Source organism: Stegostoma tigrinum, chromosome 1 (assembly GCF_030684315.1).
Source record: "Stegostoma tigrinum isolate sSteTig4 chromosome 1, sSteTig4.hap1, whole genome shotgun sequence".
Lineage (NCBI taxonomy): Eukaryota > Metazoa > Chordata > Chondrichthyes > Orectolobiformes > Stegostomatidae > Stegostoma > Stegostoma tigrinum.
Genome location: NC_081354.1, coordinates 119385933 through 119405227, shown reverse-complemented (window position 1 = coordinate 119405227; position 19295 = coordinate 119385933).

Here is a 19295-nt window from a genome sequence, read left to right as displayed (position 1 = left end):
AAAGCTTAACATATGAGGAATGTTTGAAGACTCCGGGACTATACTCAATGGAGTTTAGAAGAATGAGGGGGGATCTAATTGAAACTTAGAGAATACTGAGTGGCCTGGATAGAGTGGAGTTGGGAAGATTGGTAGGAAAGATTAGGACCTGAGGACACAGCTTAGAGTAAAGGGAAGACCTTTTAGAATGGAGATAAGTAGAAACTTCTTCAGCCACAGATTGGTGAATCAATGGAATTCACTGCCACAGAAGGCTGTGGAGGCCAGGCCATTGAGTACATTTAAGACTGAGATAGATAGGTTCTTGATTATCAAGGGGATCAAAGGTTATGGGGAGAAATTGGGAGAATGGGGTTGAGGAACTTATCAGCCATGATTGAGTGGTGGAGCAGACTCAATGGGTCACTTGGCCCAATTTCTGCTTTTTTTTATGGTCTTATGGTCTTATAAAAAACAATATTGTTAGCTATGCCAGGCTTGCTAGCACTCTGCCTAATTTAACAATCCTGTTTCACAATATATCTTAATGACACATACTTAAACAACTGCTTACTTTTATTTAAGCCCATGATTTATCAAGGCACCCTGCATTGCCATCATCACACATTTTGAGCCTAATTAACAATCACCAGTGTACGCGCCTGTTACTCACACATTAAATATTCATACATTTACCCAGCAAGGCTGCAAACTGACATCCAGGATTATGTATAGCTTCTTTCATATTTCAAAGTTAATACTGCCCTGTTTCAATTCATCTGATTGCTGTGAGGAATCTAGCCAGGCACTAAATTGCAGTACTCTCCCATGTGGCTAACTCATTTCCATGTGAAATAAATAAATTGAGCAGCCCTACTCAACAAAGCATCTGGGACAGAGCCCAGTGGCACAACATTCAAATTTTGTGTGTTGAACTGGTTGAGCTACAGGGGCTTCACTTCTCCCTATCCATGATACAGATCTTTCTTTTTGTCTTTGGTGTCACTGAATTACAGACTGTCATCTGTGCTTTTAGACACAAAGCAATTGGCCATCTGTTCCTGCAGCCACACATCTTCTAGAAATGTTTCTATCATTCGCAACTCCATTTCTTATTCTTGTAAACAGGGTACTTATTGCACTACTTCACAAAGTAAATGCTGGAATTAAGCTGAATGCTTCATAGTTACTAACATGACTGGCCCTGCTCTGAAAGTGGGTTTAATTTACAGTTTCTCCATGTTCAATTAAAGTTTCCTTTGGGAGTATAATTTCTCTATTCAAGTCTTCTGATATTTTAAGATATGGTTGACCCTCATTGCGTCCATAGCAGCATTGTTGAACATACACCCGACTGGCTCAGATCTTCTGATACACTTCTTCCTTCTTTCAAAATGTGGTGTAGGATCATGCTTTCCTAAGTTGTGTTTCTTATATAAAACCTTTTCGATATTTTTCCATTTTAAAGGCATTACATAAGGGCAAGTTGATATTGCAAGAAACAAATCCTGACCATTAGGCCAACATGTTATTGTCAACAACCTCTTTGTTTAGATGTTATATGTTTATGTTTCCAGTGCGGACATCCATACATTAGCCCTGTCATGGGGAAGCTTGTTTCAAAGGTCAGCACGCCTCGGTGAATTTCGACCGATGATAGATGGGAGTTCTATGGTTCTATTAATGACCTACCCTCAAGCTCAAACTCTTGAAATATTCTCATTGCAAGAAAAATCTCTCCACATTATTATTGATCTTAGAATGCTATAACTTTTTTCAAATTACCTGTTAAAAATCAGTTATAACACCAGTTTTATTCCAACGTCGCATATGTGCAAAAGATTTATATTAGGATTTAAGTTAGGGAGAATGAGGCAAAAGGATGTTAACTTTTCTTTATTGCAGTGAGAGCTCCTTCAATATAAATAATCCAAATTGAATTTCTATGGGGCTCCTCTTTTTATATGAAGGTGTAATGTTTTGGAATAGTCAGTGCTGAGCAGTCGTATGGTTTGGTGGGAGAACAGCTTGGGATCTCATGGGTGTGAGACCCATCATTTGTGTCATCCTCTGTCACGATGTTTGGTACATCGATGTTCCTGGTTGATATCATCAATAAATGAGATCTTGTTAAAGGCAAGAATCTCTTCTCTTTTGGCTACCAGTACTTTTCTTTAAATCTTTAATCTAGGTCAAGGAGGTGCTATAGATCCCGATGCTGAAAGAGACCAGTGGCATAAAATCCACCTTCTCTTGAGCAATACTACAGAGGCCAAATAGAAGATGAGAGGCACAGATTGATCATACAACATGGCAGCAAGCAGTGTTACTTTTTTTTAGCTGCCTCTTACAATGCTGGCAGCAGTGGATGCCCAAAGACTTCGTCAAACACAGAAGGCTGCTCTTGCAAACAGTCAGCATCTAGAAGAGCTGAACATTCAAGGTCCCTGCAGAAGAGAACCTCATGGGAAGTTTCAAGATCCACAGGTGATGGCAGTATCAGTAATTGGGGTGGCACGGTGGCTCAGTGGTTAGCACTGCAGCACCAGGGACATGGGTTCAATTCCAGCCTCGAACAACTGCCTGTGCAGAGTTTGCACATTCTCCCCATGTCTGCGTGGGTTTCCTTTGGGTGCTCCTTCATTCCACAGTACAAAGATGTGCGGGCTAGGTGGATCGGCCATGCTAAATTGCCTGTAGTGTTCAGGGGTGTGTGGGTTATAGGGGGATGGGCCTGGGTGGGATGCTCCAAAGGGCGGTGTGGGCTTGTTGGGCCGAAGGGCCTGTTTCCTCACTGTAGGGATTCTAATCTAATCCAACACTGTCAACACAATGAGACATGCAGAAGCAGAACATTCAAAATCCATAAAGTTGCAGCTATGGATTGCATCTGGTGCCAATGATCTATTGGAGTAGTTCTGAATCAGCACTTACTTTGAGAGCAAATGGACATTGGAAATTCTGTGAGTAAATTCACTATCTCTGGCAGGAAAAGGAGAACTTTGAAAACAGCACAGAATTAAAAGCTGGGAAGGTAAAACATAAAAGTCCTTATAGTTAACATCCAATATCACTATCAAATCAAGAAGGCACCACAAGGCACTATTACAGTTAGGGAAGTCAAGGGTCTCAAAAGTAACTTAAAATTAGGCCACAGACAATGAACAAATGCAAAGCCAGAGTTAAAGTAATAAAGACCCATTTTAGAACCTTGAGCAGACAGTGGAAGAATTAAGGCTGTAGGACAGGATAGAGATATATTATTAAGGCCACAGTAAAGTTAGGAAACAGTCATTAAAACACTGGACCACTGGAACAGTCGAGGAAAATTATAAAGAAAAAGCAGATAGCATTTCCGACAGACTGCATACATATTCTGTATCTATCATGATACTCTGTAATATTAAGATTCGAGCATCCTTGGTCACTTCAACTTCATAGCTATCTTTTCAAATGAGATGAAAGACCTTTCAATTTCATCCTTTGTAAATTTAAGCACTAAAAAAAATTTTCATTATATGAAATTCCTCAGTGGAATTAGAATCATCCTCTAAATGACTATTTTTTTTTTGTTCTATGTTTTTTCTTAGCCAATCTGATATGCCTTTATCTTTCTTTGGGATTCAAGCCATCATGGTTCTATTTCCTTTTCCATTTCTCTCTCTTTCTCCTCTCTTTCCAATTCATGGATTTAATTTCTCTTTCTCTTTTACGAAGTTTTTTGTTTCATTTGCAACTTCGAATTAGCTAATTCTAATGAAGATAAATTTTAGGTTTCTCTCCTTTTAGTTCTAAATGCTGGGTAGTCATTCTAGTCATATCATCCTTTCAAGATTCTAGTTTTATTTTTACCATTAGTTTATCTACTCACTTTCTCAGTGTGGCCTTTGTCAGAGATTTTAGCAGCTCCACAACAATTCTATGAATGAATTAAAACCATATCTCACCATCCTTAACAGAATAAGAATGTTAAACCAAAAATGTATACATTGATATGAACATTGGTCATACAAAGAATCTCATGAGGTAGCACAGGCTATAATAGATCCAAAAACAATGTTGCTCGAAAAGCTCAGCAGGTCTGGCAGCATCTGTGAAGGAAAAAACAGAGTTAACGCTTGTGGTCCAGTGACCTTTCTGAATCGGAGGAGCAGCACCACATATTCTGCCGTGGGAGCCTACAATCCAATGGTCTCAATGTGAACTTTACCAGTTGCAAAATCTCCCCACACTTGGTCTCATCCCATGACCAACCCTTCCTCTCATATCTGCCTCCTTGACCTGCCACAACCTGCCATCTTCTTTCCCACATATCTGCCCCACCCATCCCACTGACCAATCCCCATCACTCCCTATCTACACTCACTTATCACTTTCCCACCTACCTTCCCCAGCCCCACCCCTCCTCTCTATTTATTTCACAGCTCCATTCCCCCTCCCCCATTTCTAAAGAAGTGTCCCGACATAAAACGTCAGCTTTCCTGCTTCACTGATGCTGCCTGGCCTGCGGTGCTCCTGCAGCTCCACCCTGAGTTATCTCTGACTCCAGCTTTAGTAGTTGTTACTATCTCTGAAGTTAGTTGGTCTGGCGTAGCTGCTGGCAGAGGAGTATTGGCAAAGACAGCACCTGAAGATCGGTGACTTTGATGTTCACTGGGTCTGGTGTAGACTGCAGTAAAGCAGTTGTGGACAGTTGGTGGTGCTGGTGTCATTAATGGTGATTTCAGGACTGATGGATTCTCCTCAAGCTGTATCTTTCTTTTCCTTATTCTTAAATTATTCTAAACAGCACCATTTCGTGGCAACAAATGAAAGCTTTTCAGTCTATTTTATTGTATTTTTGCGATAAAATACATGTGACATTAAAATCAAAATCAAATCAAGAGATGACAAAGAATTTCACTGGGGGAATAAACGATACAGGCCTAGCCATTTGACAAGAAGATATTTATACCAATAGACATCTCACTAATTTCAAGCTTAAAACAAGGCTGAGAGCCATTTCTAATCAGATTGTGTGTTGCAGTTGAAAAAGCATAGTCCAGACCTGACAGCAATGCAACTACGCAGTCCAGAAGTCTTAATGCATAGTGGTATGCTACAAGCAACTCCCCAATATAAGTGGTGTCAGACAGTAGGTAACATTTATGCACTTCACCATCAAGAAGTCACACTCCTCAGTATGAATGAGTGTTTCGATCTCAAACTTCTTCACATGGCGGAAGGAGTCAAAGCAACTATTCCAGAAACAAACAACCATACCACAACAAACGCTGCCCTACCTGCGTCAGTTTGCAGCTTAAGATAACATGTGCAATGGTATCCACATATTCAGAATGCTCTTCTGTAACCATCCTTTTCTCAGTGCATCGACATGACTGAGACCAAATCAAAATGTCAAAGTGAAGCAATAAAATGAAGTAAATATAATTTAACACATATTTATCAGCAGATTGAGAATAAAAATCTGCTGATGCAGTTTGAAAATGTGCTGCATTCAACTCCATGGAATTCATTGCCGAGAAGAAATAACCAGCGTCCAATGTTTCAGGACACAGTTGAGAAGAAACTGGCTAGTTCAGAGATTCAGGATATTACAAAGAAGAAATTGCCTAGTTTGGTTATCCAGAATATTGCAGAATAAAAATGTGCTGTTTCAATAGGGAAACTATCCACTACAAAAACAATTCATGTGATTTAAAGTTCTCCAGATGTACCATTGAGCAATTATCTGCAATATAGGGAAATACAGCCTCTGCAGTGGAAATCCAAAACATAAAAAGTCCTCCAGTTTGAAGAGATTTTCAGACTTCATACTTCCAGGATCAAAATCTAAAACAGCAGTCTTAAAAACAGGACCTACTGATCTTCGAAATTCAAAGTGAATGCACTGTGGGAGAAGAGTGAAACCTCAAGATTTCCTGACTTTGTAAAATCAGCAATTTGTGGATTTGATTTGATTTATTGCTGTCACATGTATTGAGATACAATAAAAATTATTGCTTTGCGTACTAAACAGTCTACATTATTTGTGTACGTGTAGCTAATTGCTATCATGCTCAAACTACATCTTGTTCAAGGCAAGGTCCTCTTCTCCAGATCAGTGGGAACAGCATAGAATTAGGGTAGTGATAAAACTAATTATTTAAATATTTACAATGGAGAAAAATAACATAGGGTGATGTTAAGTAAGGATGTAAGGACCTGAAAGGACTAATGTGGAGAAATATTTTAAGACTCACCCGCTATGACAATGTCATATAGAGTTACAGCGTCTTATAGATGTGCAGCATGGAAATAAACCCACCAGTCCAACTCATCCATGTCGACCAGATATCCTAACTAAATCTAATACCATTGGCCAGCATTTGCCCCATTTCCCTCTAGAACCTTCCTATTCTTATACCCATCCAGATGCCTTTTAAATGTTGTAATTGTACCAGACTTTAACACTTTGTCTGGCAGCTCATTTCATACACACACCAGCCTCTGTATGAAAAAACTGCCCATTAGGTCTCTTTTAAATTTTACCCCTCTCACGTTAAACCTATGCCTGCTAGTTTTGGACTCGCTGTCCACAGGGAAAAGGCCTTGTCTATTCACTGACTCCATGTGTTTTAAAGTGGATGTTGACCTCACCCCCTGCTGAGAACTAAAACTGAAACACCCAAAGAGGAGTGCATTGCCCTATGATCTGTAAAAGGTGTGTGAAAAGTGGTGTAATCTGCCTTTCAGCATCTTCTAGTGATTAAATAAAATAAATCCCTGACATTAACTTTGCAACGAACAAGTAACAAGTTATTTATCTAACTCTGACAGTGAACTAATTAGCTTAACTATTAAACATACCCAATAAATTCCACTAACTACTAATTATTCCTGAATAAAACAGGATTCTAATAGTATGTTGATCCAATAATTACAAATCTCACTTATTAAAAATAATTAGTTTCTCAAAACTATAGCCAAGTGATGTCTTCCACAATATTCTGTACTTTCAATTCTTCTTTCACGAATTCAATCTCCATTGATCCTTCTGTCAGAAATATTAGCTAGTTGTCCCTAGGCAACCGTGGTTATTTAGATGGTGCTTTCTCTAAGACATCTGTGAGAGACTATTGCACTCTTGAAAGCTCAGAGCTATTAGCTCTGATAGATGGCACTTATCTCTGTGGTTTTGTCCAGCTGTCCCCTTCTTTTACACCCTTGAAGGCATATCAATATTTAAAATAAGACTGGTCCTATGTTGTCAAAACTATCCAATTTAAATTTAATTGGTTTTTTGGTATCTAAGTGCCTAGTTCAAATTGATTGGTCAAATTCAAAAACTTGTTGTCTTGGTAAGAACTGCTTCTTGGCCTGCTAACTATATGGCCTTTTGATACATCTGTTTCAATTCGGGGGGGTCTCTGTGTCCTTGCAAAGTGTCAAGCTGCTGCTGATATACATGCACTTTAAATCTCTAAGAATAGAAAAAACACATGATCTTTTAAAGGGGCCACATAATGTTTTTATCCAAAGCGGTTTGCAAGCACAAAATTCTAACTTCTTGCCTTCCAATCCACAAGCACTCTACTCAATGTCGCAACATATTCCTCCCATGATTTTATAAGCATCTATAAGGTCACCCCTCAGCCTCTGACACTCCAGGGAATATAGCCCCAACTTATTCAGCCTCTCCCTATAGCTCAAATCCTCCAACCCTGGCAACATCCTTGGAAATTTTTTCTGAGCCTTTTCAATTTTCACAACATCCTTCCCACTGCAGGGAGACCAGAATTGCCCACAGTATTCCAAACGTGGCCGAACCAATGTCCTGTGTAGCCTCAGCCACCTGCTAAAGGACACATCAGATCTACCAACTGTGACTTGCTGTGGCTTTCTGCACATCGCCTTCCTTATTGAGGTATCACTGGCTCTCACTTGATAAGTTGTCCAGTGCCTTGGATTATATTAGAAACAATACTTGGCAATCTTAGCACAGGCTCCAGATTTGTTGCTTTTCTGGAATGCTAGTACATCTTGGTCCTGTTGAAGATCTGCCCAAACAATTGCTACAAGCTTGCCTTCAAGCTTAAACTGTTTGGCTTACTTTAGGTGAATTTCTGACTTGGAAACACACAGAGAAGAGCTATAGCAGGTCTCAACAGCCTGCTGTAAATTAATTTTGCTGTTGGCTTAAATGGAATGGACCCCAAACATGCAAACGCTATACAATTCTTTTAAAAAAAGTTTTTCTCAACTTTGTTAAGACACAAATAATAGGAAACATGCCAGATGGTGTAATAGGAAATCTGGTGATATCAATAAAGGAATAGTGAGGTAAGTCGAATGAGGACATTAATGATGTTACCATGACTGCTGTTGCCTTCTTGCTGGTACGATTTGTATGTTTAGGAGGTTCTGCTAAACAGCCAATTATAACTTGCTCTATTAAGTGTACATTTACAAGAAGGATGCCTGGACTGTTTGGATCAAATTATGAGAAGAGATCACATAAGCTAGAGTTATATTCCTTGGAAGTTAGAAGATTAAGGTGTGATTGGATTGAAATTGTCACGTTGTTAAGGGAAACTGATAGGTTAGATAGAGAGAAACTAATTTCTCCCATTGGGGAATCAAGCACCAGGAGACATACCTTAAAAAAATAGAGACAGGCTTTTCAGGATAACAGAAATATAACAAACAACTGTGGATGCTAGGATTCTGAAACAAAAACAGAAATTGCTGGAGAGACTCAATTGGACTAGCAGCATCTGTGGAGAAAAACAGAGCTAACATTTTGACTCCAGTGAAGTTCTGATGAAGAGTCACTGGACTTGAAATATTAATTCTGTTTTTCTCCCCACAGATACTGTCAGACCTGCTGAGTTTCACCAGAAATTTCTGCCTTTTTTTGAGGAATACAGTTTGGAAACAGTCATATTATAAAGTGAAGAAGTGTTGCCAACAAAGCTCATGGAGGAGCTACTAACCTGCTCAGATGGGCATGGTAGGGAGGAATATACGGAAAAGGACAGAGATTTTGTGACGAAATTGTCATGGCCATGCAGAGGCAATGTCACGTTTAATTATTTTGTCCATGAATGATGCACCAACCTGACAATCATGTCCTCCTCCAACAAGACTTGTCAGCTCCAATTGTGCACCCACCACAGCCAACGTCCACCCAGAGCTCCCTCTCTTCACATGTCCTCTATCTTACAGGATGAAAGGTGCACAATCACTCAGCTGATTTGCTACCACTGCTGTCTGCTGCAGAGTCTGAGTGCTTGCAACTTAGGGCTTTCGTAGCTGCCCTTTCCTGGAATTAAATCCATTGCTGGGCATGTCCTCGCAAGTCCCCACCTCATGATAGCACATAGCATACATGCCAGCTGTATGTACTTCTAATTTTAATTGTTGGCAGGTGGCTCCCAACAAATGAGTGTAAATGGACCCAATTTCTGGTCCCCATCACCTGAAGCTGGGTTATTCTTTTTATATTCTGTCCCATGTAACATTCATATATTCAACCTGGGCTCATTAAACTTCATATTTGAAAGGCATTAAATATTTATGAGTTATCTCCAACAATTATATCGTCTCCCAGTTGGCAAGAGTTTACAAATTTACATTACATTTCTGAACCCATGCCATTGATAAATTCCAACACAATGAACTCAAAGGTCCAGTCCACTCCTTCTTCCTCCAATGGATTCCTTCAACAAGTTGCCCATTGTTCTTTAGACTTCAGTCAACTTCTTGCTGGTGATTTTCCTCAGATTCTTCAGGCTCCAAAGATCCTCTGAGCTTGCCAAGATGGAGTCTTGAGCTGAAACACCAATTTTACTCACATTTAGCACAAAGCACCATTTTTGTCAAAACAAAACTTGAAGCCAGTATTAAGAACAGTGGCCCAGAAAAATGTTAAATGCTTGATCAAAGTGCTGTGTCACATGCCTGTGAGCATAAGTCTGGGCAGCATTTTAGAGGTTATTGTTTGACCTAATGTCCTTTCCTAATTATCACCATTTGACTAGGATTAAAGCAGTTGTTGTTGAACATTTTGAGTGGCACTTAAATATGATATCATCTTCTACTATTGAGTTGTTTTTGGAGGGTAGAAAATGACATTTGAAAGACACTGGGAGAATTTCTGGGACATTTTGTCAAGAATTTACCAGCTTACTAATTTATCAATATTCACTTCTTTAAAAAGAAATTCTCTCGGGGTTTTATCAAGATAAGTAGCAGGGCAGCTCTGTTTTACCACAGGTAACTTTTAGAAGTCACTAGGAGAAAGTGAGTGCTTGATTAGTGACATATTGTTGAGAGACCACTTTGTCTGCAGGAGAAATAGAAGGTATGCAGCCACCTACCCTTGAGATGTGGCATAACATGTCTGAACAGGTTGATTAAAAGTATTTTGAAACAAGTGGGTAATATTCCTACATCTGGGTCAGAAGATCTTGGATCAAGTCCCAACTGCCCCAGAAGTATGTCTCAGATAACATGTTCGAATCCAGTGAATGAAAAATGATGCAAAAATTGCATCTCACCAGCCCTTGAGATTGAAACTTGTGGGGAAACATCAGTTAAAAACAGTAATACTTGGAAAGGAACATACTTGTCATACTGGAGCACCAATTAGAAGTTTCCAAGACAAATCAGACCACAATGTGTCAAAGATCCAAGATAGTGGCAGAGTATGATGCTCGAGTTAGAACTCATCTGCTCCATCCATTCCTTTTCTTCTTATCTCTTATGTTTCTTTCTTGTCTGCTGCCTTTTCCTCCGCTGCCAGTGTGCCCAGAGCAGAGTGGAGACAGCGAGCCGTCCGGATCAGGGACAGCGACAGAGCCTGGATTGAAGTGGGGAATGGCCAGTGGCCCAAACAGGGGTGTTGTCGTACAGTGGCCCAGAGGAGAGTGGGGAGGAGGTGCAGTGGTTCAGTGTGGAGTCGGGGTGGAGGGGGTGGGGAGTGTACAGTGGCCTGGAGCAGAGTTTTAGGGGGGTGACAGTGGCCTAGAGCGGAGTTGTGGGGAGGGGACAGTGACCTGGAGTGGAGTTCGAGGGGCAGGCCAGCGGCCCAGAGCAGAGTGGGGAGGGCGGTTGTAGTGTCCCAGAGCAGAGCTAGGGGGGAATGCAGTGGCCCAGACTGGAGTAGGCGGAGGGGTACAGTGGCCCAGAGTGGAGTGGGAGGACGTTGTCTGTGGCCTGGAGCAGAGTGGGGTGGGTGCCACAGTGGCCTGGAGCAGAGTTGGGAGGGTGGAGGCAGTGGCCCAGAGTGGAGTTGGGGGAGTACAATGGCCTGGAGTGGATTGGGGGTGGGGGAGGGGTGGCACAGAGGCCTGGAGCAGAGTAGGGAGTGGCCTGCAGCCCAGAGCAGAGCATGGATAGTAGGCAGCGGGCTCAGAGCAAAAAAGGGCTTCTGACTGGAAACTGGAGGAGTCCAGTCAGACCACGTGGAATGCCCATCTTTTCAGCTTTATTTCTTGTTTCCCTAAATTATACCTATTCTATGTACATCTGTAATGCAGTGTAACTTTTTACCTTTATTTTCTTTATTTTTTGGACCCAGGTACATTGTATCTAAGATAGGGCCGTGTGTTGGCAACATTATACCCTTTTTGTGGTATTACTGTTCTTTTGTAACTTGAGTACAAGTGATAATACACCTAATTCTAAATTCTAATTCTAATCCTAAATTTTCCTTCTGGATTAATATCTGCAGGCAAATTCAAAATGGGGTAATCAGCAATTAAACCCTAAATTGTGTGCTAAAACCTGATTTTCAAACAGTTATGAATTAGTAGCACAGCAGTCATCTAGCATCTATTTCATTTTTTCAATCAAAAGTTATTTGTTATCAAGATTTACTTTGGCTCGCCAATGTTTTCGGTTTCTTGCTATACACCTATAAATGGCTTAACATTATTATTGTGTGTGGAAATGTAAGGAACAATACAGAACTCAGACAGCAGTTGGTAGGGAAGCAGATGGTTCATCATTTGTGGCTCATCAGCACAGTCAAGTATCACTGGCTTGCTCTCATCTTAAACCATTCCCTTATCAGTACTTTTAAATGATCACTATTGGCGTGTATTGAGGCACAACCAAGCTGGCCACAGGTCATAACCTCCAGCTGATTGATATTCATGAGGTTTATATTCAGAAGATGTGACCTGTTCTGAGGATGTGATGAAGCCTTTATTCCCAATATTAGACAGTGAATTCGAGAGAGCTGATGGAATGTAGGAAACTGCTTCTCAACTGCAGTTTATTGAAGCTGAAAGTTGTTGGAACACTGGATGCTGATGCTTGTTAGATTTTTGTTTCTTTCAGCTTTGAATGCCAGGTGGTGTAATATCCTCCAGCAGGTAAAAATCTTGTACTTTGTTAGGTTTAATGCAGCCAGTAAAACCAAGGGTCTAGGCCCGAAATGTCAGCTTTTGTGCTCCAAAGATGCTGCTTGGCCTGCTGTGTTCATGCAGCTTCACACTTTGTTATCTTGGATTCTCCAGCATCTGCAGTTCCCATTATCTTTGAGGAGATATTAAGAACCAGGTATTGCAAGCATTGAGCTCAAGTAAAAACTGTGCACCAGAGCAATGCCTAAATAAGCATTGGATCTGCCACTTTGAGGTAGCCCAATTTTACAGGCATTATTCTAGGATTAATGCTTAGGTTTTGTCTTGATGATCTGTTCCCTGAAACCCTGTAACCATCTGATATGGTCCTCACCTCTGTTTTCTTAAGTCCAAGAAGCAACTCATTTAACCATGCACTGCTAGAGTCGCATAAAACATTAACAGCTTGTCTGTTCATTTGCCAAGACCACTCAATTCCTGGTTTATCTTGGAATGCAAAATTAAACTTCAACTTCGTTATTGAAAATTGACTTCTTAATCACCTCACTGCTGCCTCCTCCAGTCTCAGCACCAATAATAAATGTGAAGAACTTATCAACTTCTTCATCATTTTGATTAAGACCATTCAAGCAGATGGCTCTGCTACATCCCATCCAGTCCAGTAGGGCAAACCTCCTCTAAATCTCTACACCTATTCCCTGGTCCATGCAGCAGCCTTTGTGGTTTCATGAGTCAGTATGTTATTATAAGTTTAAGAAAAATGGTCATGATATCATCACTGCACCATAATATATGACCTGAGGGTTTAAAGACCTCATAACTCTGGCACAGAGTCTGTCCCTGCTACTCAGAAGGGAAGGGGGAAGAGGAGCAGAGCAGTAGTCATTGGGGACTCCATAGTTAGGGGGACAGATAGGAGGTTCTGTGGGGACGAGAGAGACTCACGGTTGGTGTGTTGCCTCCCAGGTGCCAGGGTGCGTGATGTCTCTGACTGTGTTTTTGGGATCCTTAAGGGGGAGGGGGAGCAGCCCCAAGTCATGGTCCACATAGGCACCAACGACATAGATAGGAAGAGAGATGAGGATTAAAGGCAGAAATTCAGGGAGCTAGGATGGAAGCTTAGAGCTAGGACGAACAGAGTTGTAGTCTCTGGTTTGTTGCCCATGCCACGTGCTAGTGAGGCGAAGAATAGGGAGAGAGAGGAGTTGAACATGTGGTTACAGGGATGGTGCAGGAGGGAGGATTTTGGATTCTTGGATAATTGGGGCTCTTTCTGGGGTAGGTGGGACCTCTACAAGCAGGATGGTCTTCACTTGAACCAGAGGAGTACCAATATCCTGGGGTGGGAAATTTGCTAAGGCTATTTGGGTGCGTTTAAAATAATTCAGCAGGGGGATGGGAATCAAATTGCAGTTCAAGTATAGAAAAGGTTGAGAGTAGGGTGGTCCGAAATAAAGTTTCAGGGACGCAAGATGGCACCAGCAAGCAAGAGGTTGGTTTGAAGTGTGTCTACTTCAACTCCAGGAGCGTCCGGAATAAGGTGGGTGAGCTTGCAGCATGGGTTGGTACCTGAGACTTCGATGTTGTGGCCATTTCGGAGACATGGATAGAGCAGGGACAGGAAAGGGTTGTTGCAGGTTCCGGGATTTAGATGTTTCAGTAAGAACAGAGAAGATGGTAAAAGTGGGGGAGGTGTGGCATTGTTGGTCAAGGACAGTATTACAGTTGCAGAAAGGATGTTTGGGGACTCGTCAACTAAGGTAGTGTGGGCTGAGATTAGAAACAGGAAAGGAGAGGTCACCCTGTTGGGAGTTTTCTATAGGCCTCCGAATAGTTCCAGATATGTAGAGGAAAGGATAGCAAAGATGATTCTCGATAGGAGTGAGAGAGACAGGGTCGTTGTCATGGGGGACTTCAACTTTCCAAATATTGACTGGGAACACTATAGTTCGAGTACTATAGATGGGTCAGTTTTTGTCCAGTGTGTGCAGGAGGGCTTCCTGACACAATATGTAGACAGGCCAACAAGGGGCAAAGCCACATTAGATTTGGTACTGGGTAATGAACCCGGCCAGGTGTTAGATTTGGAAGTAGGTGAGCACTTTGGTGATAGCGATCACAATTCTGTTATGTTTACTTTAGTGATGGAAAGGGATAGGTGTATACCACTGGGCAAGAGTTATAGCTGGGGGAAAGGCAATTACGATGAGATTAGGCAAGATTTAGGGAGCATAGGATGGGGAAGGAAACTGCAGGGGATGGGCACATTAGAAATGTGGAGCTTATTCAAGGAAAAGCTCCTGTGTGTCCTAGATAAGTATATACCTGTCAGGCAGGGAGGAAGCTGTAGAGTGCGCGAGCCGTGGTTTACGAAGGAGGTGGAATCTCTGGTCAAGAGGAAGAAGAAGGCTTATGTTTGGATGAGATGTGAAGGCTCAGTTAGGGCACTTGAGGGCTACGAGGTAGCCAGGAAAGACCTAAAGAGAGAGCTCAGAAGAGCCAGGAGGAGACATGAGAAGTTGTTGGCGGATAGGAGCAGGGTAAACCCTAAGGCTTTCTACAGGTATTTAAGGAATAAAAGAATGACGAAAGTAAGCTTACGGCCAATCAAGGATAGTAGTGGTAAGTTGTGTGTGGAGTCACATGAGATAGGGGGAGCGCTAAATGAATATTTTTCAACAGTATTCACTCTAGAAAACAACAATGTTGTCGAGGAGAATGCTGAGGTACAGGCTACTAGACTATGTGGGATTGAGGTTCACAAGGAAGAGGTATTAGAAATCCTACAGAGTGTGAAAATAGATAAGTCCCCTTGGCTGGATGGGATTTATCCTCGGATCCTCTGGGAAGCCAGGGAGGAGATTGCCGAGCCTTCGGCATTGATCTTTAACTCGTCATTGTCCACAGGAATAGTGCCAGATGACTGGAGGATAGCAAATGTGGTTCCCGTGTTCAAGAAGGGGAGTAGAGACAACCCTGGTAATTATAGACCAGTGAGCCTTACTTCAGTTGTTGGTAAAGTGTTGGAAAAGGTTATAAGAGATAGGATTTATAATCATCTAGAAAAGAATAATTTGATTAGGGATAGTCAGCACGGTTTTGTGAAGGGTAGGTCGTGCCTCGCAAACCTTATTGAGTTCTTTGAGAAGGTGACCAAACAGGTAGATGAGAGTAAACCGGTTGATGTGGTGTATATGGATTTCAGCAAGGCGTTCGATAAGGTTCCCCACAGTAGGCTATTGTACAAAATGCAGAGGAATGGGATTGTGGGAGATATAGCAATGTGGATCAGAAATTGGCTTGCTGAAAGAAAACAGAGGGTGGTAGTTGATGGGAAATGTTCATCCTGGAGACCAGCTACTAGTGGTGTACCGCAAGGGTCGGTGTTGGGGCCACTGCTGTTTGTCATTTTTATAAATGACCTGGATGAGGGCTTAGAAGGATGGGTTAGTAAATTTGAAGACGACACTAAGGTCGATGGAGCTGTGGATAGTGACGAAGGATGCTGTAGGTTACAGAGAGACATAGATAAGCTGCAGAGCTGGGCTGAGAGGTGGCAAATGGAGTTTAATGCGGACAAGTGTGAGGTGATGCACTTTGGTAGAAGTAACCGGAAGGCAAAGTACAGGGCTAATGGTAAGATTCTTGGTAGTGTAGATGAGCAGAGAGATCTCGGTATCCATGTACACAGATCCTTGAAAGTTGCCACCCAGGTTGACAGGGCTGTTAAGAAGGCATACAGTGTTTTAGCTTTTATTAATAGAGGGATCGAGTTCCAGAACCATGAGGTTATGCTGCAGCTGTACAAAACTCTGGTGCGGCCGCACTTGGAGCGTTGCGTACAGTTCAGGCCACCGCATTATACGAAGGATGTGGAAGCTTTGGAAAGGGTGCAGAGGAGATTTACTATGATGTTGCCTGGTATGGAGGCAAGATCTTACGAGGAAAGGCTGAGGGACTTGAGGCTGTTTTCATTAGAGAGAAGAAGTTTGAGAGGTGACTTAACTGAGACATACAAGATAATCAGAGGGTTAGATAGGGTGGATAGGGAGAGCCTTTTTCCTGGGATGGTGACAGCAAGCACGAGGGGGCATAGCTTTCAATTGAGGGGTGAAAAATATAGGACAGATATCAGAGGTAGTTTCTTTACTCAGAGAGTAGTAAGTGTATGGAAAGCTTTGCCTGCAATGGTAGTAGATTCACCAACTTTAGGTACATTTAAGTCGTCATTGGACAAGCATATGGACATACATGGAATAGTGTAGGTTAAATGGGCTTCAGATTGCTATGGCAGGTCAGCACAACATTGAGGGCCGAAGGACCTGTACTGTGCTGTAATGTTCTATGTTCTATGTTCTATAACCCATCTTAAATCAGATCACTTGAAGCATGCTTCTCTTTTGTAATCTTCGATCTTAATATGAGCCTAGATAGTCATCTGTCTGCAAAATGTAATGCTTGCATACAATAGTAAGCTGTAACTAATGCTTCTTGGATCCTTCATACCATTACATCCACACTAAGTTGCTTATATTATCTCCTGTAACATATGATTGCCAAATCAGGCAAAATGCGCAGCTAGCGGTAAAATTCATATCGACCCTAATTTCTTTCCTACCTTCTTTTATACCCTCTCTGAACTCATCATTGAGATCCATTATCTGCACCCTGCATCCTTGTCCTATTTACTGCTAACCACTCAACTTTCTGTCATGATTTCCATGTTAGTTGATATAGTTATGAGTTGTGAGCGCATGGAATAGTTTACCAGTGGTAGCCGTGGAAGTGGAGTCATTAGTGACATTTAAGCAACTGCTGGACATCCCCAATTGAGGGGAATGTAGGTTAGGTTATTTTATTTTTGGATTAGGATTATTCCACGGCACAACATTGTGGGCCGAAGGGCCTGTACTGTGCTGTACTTTTCTATGTTCTATGTTCTATCGCTGCCTATTTTTACTTCTATAACATTACATGATTCCATAGTGCCTCAGCTCATCATCTCCCAAAAGTTTACACTGATGTCTTTGTACTTCTGGACATAACTCCTCACTGATATCCTGCATTCTAATGTCCATTAACTTCAAAAATCTACTACCTGCGTCCTTCTTACACAAGCCCCATTTACTCCTATACTTGTCAACCTACATTAGCTCCCAGTCAAGCAATGCCTCAGTTTTAAAGTTGTCAACCTTGTAATAAATCCCTCCATGGTCTTACTCCTCCCTATCTCTGTAATTCTTAAATCTCCATAACCCTCTGAGATATCTGCACTTAACTAATCCTGGACTCTTGAACATTCCCAAATTTGATTGCTGTATTTGGTGGCTGTGTCTTCAGCTGCCTAAACTATAAGCTCAGGAATTCTTTCCTTGTTGTTCCACATCTCTGTCTTCCTTTAGGATGCTTCCTAAAATCAGATAAGTGCTTGGCCGACTGCTCTAATCTCACAGTATGTGATTCAGTGCCTGATGGAAAATTATGGTGATCAGATTTTTTATTGACTGAAGACGTGTGTGCAACTGATGTCCTGCGGTTGTCATTGAACCCACTGAGCTGGGGCTGGGTAAATGGAGTAAAGTTTCAAACTTTGCTAATGGTACAATGCTTGACAGTGTAGCGGGATGATAACAGAGTTAAGTAAGATCAAAGACATGGTGTGATGCAGGGTGACAGATGACAAGTTCAATTAAATGCAGTTAAGAATAATGCAGCAGGAGAAACAACATGGACCAGGCTGTATCATCTTAATGGTTCACTTTGCACATTCATTGTATTCTGTTTGTGACCTTACACCACATAGTTCTCATTTCTCAGATACTAACATTATCACCAAAATTACTGCAAATGATAAAAATGTTGTCATGTGTCAAATGGAACTCTAGCTTTTAGAGGTTTAAGCTCTTTGATGACTTCTCCTACACTTCTACACCAACATCAATCCCCCACCTGCAAACCAAGACCCTGAATAAACCAACAAACAGTAAGCCATTATTTCCTACACCAGCACTGTTCTCATTTTTCAAGTCTCAGACTTGAAACATCCCCTCCACAGATGTCCATAAAAAACAAAGTAAATCCAACCCAGGCCAACTACTGCCCCATCAGTCTACTCTCAATCATCAGGAATGTGATGGAAGACAGCATTGACCGGAATGGCATTCCTTTTATTGATATTCAGTTTAGATTCTGCTAAGGCCAAGAAATTCTTTACCTCAGCACAGTCTTGGTTCAAAATGGGGGAAAAGTGCTGAACTCCGGAGGTGAAATCACCTATAAATGCATCTCCCAACATTCTTCAGGACAAAGCAGCCCATCTGAATGGCATTCCATTCACCACCTTCATTATCCACTCTGTACACCATCACCAATGTGTAATGGCAAAATTTGTATTACATGCACAGGATGTATCGTACTAACTCAACAAAGCTCCTTTATCGTCCAAACTCATGACTTCTACCATTTAGAAGGATAAGTGCAGCAGATAAATGGGAACACCAGCATGTGCAAGTTCTCCTCTAAGCCACTCACCATCCTGATTTGGAAATGCATCACCATATCCTTTAGTGTCACTGGGTCAAAATCCTCAAAATCCCTTCCTAACAGCACTGTGGGTATATATGCACTCATGGACTGCATCCCAGAAGAAGACAATTCACCACCACCTTCTTAAGAGCAGTTAGGGATGGACAATAAAGTCTGGCCCAATCAGAAATTCTCACATCCCTTAAATTAATAAAGAGTTAACTAAAGAAAGAGACTTCTAGTATTTTCTGTTCCCATTTCAATCATTTGGTTCTTTACTTGTTCAAGGGCCCATATTTCCTTATTCAATCATTACTCCTTCCATTCATCAGAAATGCCCCATTTTGTTGTTTACACCTTGCCCTGCCTCTGTCTCTGTACCTGCTGAAGACCTGTTACATCCCAAGCTATTCCCAGTTCTGGTGTGAGGAATATGGA